This window comes from Silene latifolia, chromosome 10, assembly GCF_048544455.1.
Source record: "Silene latifolia isolate original U9 population chromosome 10, ASM4854445v1, whole genome shotgun sequence".
Classification (NCBI taxonomy): Eukaryota; Viridiplantae; Streptophyta; class Magnoliopsida; order Caryophyllales; family Caryophyllaceae; genus Silene; species Silene latifolia.
In genome coordinates, this window is record NC_133535.1 from 157,598,151 (window position 1) to 157,601,755 (window position 3,605).

General features: G+C 34.0%; 1 non-coding gene across 1 annotated transcript; it reads left to right on the forward strand.

Moving 5' to 3' along the window:
* Positions 1-257: 257 nt before the first annotated feature.
* TRNAG-GCC (transfer RNA glycine (anticodon GCC)) lies at positions 258-328 on the forward strand. The gene has a single exon. It is a non-coding gene; the product is annotated as a tRNA-Gly (tRNA).
* The last annotated feature ends 3,277 nt before the right edge of the window (positions 329-3,605 follow it).

The window sequence follows — 3,605 nt, forward strand, 5'->3', positions numbered from 1 at the left end:
CCGATTTATCATTGAAATTGTGAAGGCCGATTTATCAATAATATCGTAACCCTATTCGGCGTTTTTCAAAAAAAAAAAAAAAAAAAAAAAAAAAAAATGTGATGGAAAACATAGTGAGTTAGTGACATCAAATCAAACCATATTAATTAAGGTGCTAATTAGTAATTACGGTATTTTACCAGTTTACAACTTGAAATGTGAAAGCAGCAGTTTTGGAATTTAAATAAGTAGAGCAACATAGGTAACATAACCAACAAGCACCAGTGGTCTAGTGGTAGAATAGTACCCTGCCACGGTACAGACCCGGGTTCGATTCCCGGCTGGTGCAATTATACAAGCAGTGAATGATATTTCTGCGCCAATTGTGGCACCTTGGGGTCCGCCACTGCTCTCTGATTCTTTGAGAGGAAGCATTGTGCGCATCTGAGCTCGTCTTTTTTTCTTTTTATTTATTTTTGTAAGTCTTACCATGACCGTTACACACAATAATTAAATTATGGTTTACTTTCTTAATAAAATAACATAAAGTCTTGATTCAAAAAAACTTGATTTTAAAAAGCTTGATTTTAAAAGAAAGTAATTTTAATGAGTATTTAACTAATCAGAGGATCGTCTATAGTCTACACCGTAACCAATCAATTTTACTCTTATGAGTCTTCTCAATAATGTTGGCTTTACATACTCTCCGTCCGGATAAAAGTAGTAAGTTTTTTTTTAGTTTCTTCTGACTTTAATTACAATCCCCCGCCATTTTTCTTCATAGAAATTTACAATCTACACTTGTTGTGCATCAAGTAAAATGAGGGAGTTTGTTAAAACTTCTTTTCCCATTATTTGCATGTAACTTTCAAAACTATGGAGTATTAAATCATGGAAAATATATAATCAAAATGTAAAACTAATTTAAAAAAGATTTAGCTTACAAAATTATTGACATATACGTCTTATCGTCGATGGCTAATAACAAAATAGCTCGTAATGAATAAATGAATGATCATCTAAAATTTTCTGCCTTCGTTAAGGTCAATTCCTGGCTCTATCAGTAGTTGATCGAGCATCTTATTTACATAGTGAAGATACATTATGTTCGGCCTAACTATCGACTAGAAGATTATATGGCTTTTATGCATCTTTTATGCTATATATGCATTCTAACACTCTTCAAATCCTAACATGCATGCTTCTCATGAATTAAAAGAAAAAGACAGCAAATTAGAGATCAATTTAATTTTAGCAAGCAAAAGAATTACATATTTTATGGGGTTTTCGTTCTTTTTGGTCAAATAATAGCTAGTGTACGTCCACATGGAGTAACAAGATGATGCATGCATAAAATGGCACCTATATAAATTGGACCTCTACTACCCTTTACTTCATGTATCACTTGAAAATACAATACTAAAAGTTCATTTATTATAATACTTACATTCTATATATATATATATATATATATCTTCATCAAATTTTATTACATAACATTCTATATATTTCTTCCAACTTAGCTTGTTGATAATTCCTCAATTGTCAAGGCCGAATCAACGTTGCGTTTATCCATACTGGATTTACATATATATATTCAGTTTAGTCTGAATTCGAATTAGAGTTCATTCGGTATTATACTAGTACGAAGTACAGATTTTTTTTTCTTTTTTTTGATAAACAAAGCTAATAAAAACTTAAATAAGATGTTTAGGGTAAACGTCGATAATAACATTCTAAGGCAATGCACCAACGTCTACAAATCGGAAAACCCATATCCAAACCCGCTTTATGACACCAAATTTGAACTCGAAGATTTTGGGTCAGATGAGTTCCGGATGTACAGCTATAAAATCAAGAAATGTCCGCTAAACCGGGCACATGATTGGACCATCTGTCCCTACGCCCACATAGGAGAGCGAGCTAGAAGGCGGGACCCACGACTGGTGCCCTACATCGCGGTGTCCTGCAGAGATTATCAGGTGACACGCGGGACTTGCCCACGAGGCGAGACGTGTGAGTACGCGCATGGTGTGTTCGAATACTGGCTCCACCCCGCCAAGTATAGAACACGGATTTGCAATGCGAGTACCCAATGTACTCGTCCGGTCTGCTTCTTTGCCCATGAAATAGATGAGCTCCGGATTATGCCAACAACTCGCGTTCCAAATTGGGTCCACCTTTCCGCCCAAAGAGAGATGAAGGCCCCAGCAAGAACATTGTCCAGAACGACCAATGCTTCTACTACTGCTAATAGTAGAAGCATTGGTCGTTGTGGACAAGGATTGGATTTGGTTGGACATTGCCGGATGTCCAACCAGCCTAACCCGTTATTAGAGCTGGAGGCTCGAGTAACAACGTTGTCCACAACGACCAATGCTACTACTACTGCTAATAGTAGAAACATTGGTTGTCGTGGACAAGGGTTATTGGACATGGTTGGACACTGCCAGATGTCCAACCTATCCAACTCGTTGTTATTACAACCCTCTGGTAGTGGTATAAGTACCACAACTCGTGAAAGGCCTCAAGAATTACGATTGGAGTTTTTGGAGAGTCTAGAGATGTTGAGGATTAGTGACCAATATGGCAAGGTTAACACCAATAATGAAGATTATTTGGATGAGCCTAATATTGATTGGGTAAAAGATTTGTTAAAGTGTTGAAGAAGAAAATATGAGCTAGATTTTAGCATTAATTATGTAGATAATATAAACATTAAGATGAAATAATTGTATAGATGATTTATTTATTGTTAATTTGTGTTTCTTTGATTGCCTTGATCCTCTATTTATATGAATGTTGTGTAGCAATTACTATAATTTTTCATTTTTTTTATTGTTTTTGGTATGGGTAGGTGTTAATTTTACAAGATTTTACGGAGTAACGTAAGGAATTCACATTTTTCTTCCGTAATTGGGACAATTTTATCGTGAAAATGTTCAAGTTTGACATTACTTTTACGAATATCCGTGAAAAAGTATGTTCAGTTACCTAACAAAAACATTTTCTTTTGAACTTCCTACATGATACACAATTATGATTAGACAAAAGATTTATAATCAAAATTATAGTGGCCACCGTGGTGAAAAGCCTTACAGGCTCAAAAATTTGTTCTAAGTGTAGGTATTAGGTAATCGTAAAATTAGTGGTGGAAGTAGGGAATAATACCTTCATTCACCTCGCCAAACCACCATGTGAAACTTTTAGGATTTGTTCATTTGGACTTAATTTTAATTAAATTTTTCGAATTGAAGTTAGAAGATCTTAATAAGTTCTTTGAATTGAACTATAAGAGCTGAAATTAACTTATAAATTTGAACTTTTTTGAAATGAACTTATAAGATATAGGTATGAATTTTGAATATATAAGATCTGTACTGAAATTTTTGAATCTATATTAAATTTATAAGATTTGAATTTTTTTAAATTAAAATTATACAATCTGAACTAAACTTAAAAGGTGAGACTTTATTACTTTAAGTTTAAAAGAACACAATATTAGTAGTTTTTATCTTTTTCGTCACTCGCTCTTTCACATTACTAGTCCCAAGTTGTAAAATAATCCGAACGAACATCCTGATGTGCTTCAATAGCTCCTCCAACTTGAAAAGCTAGGTTCAAAC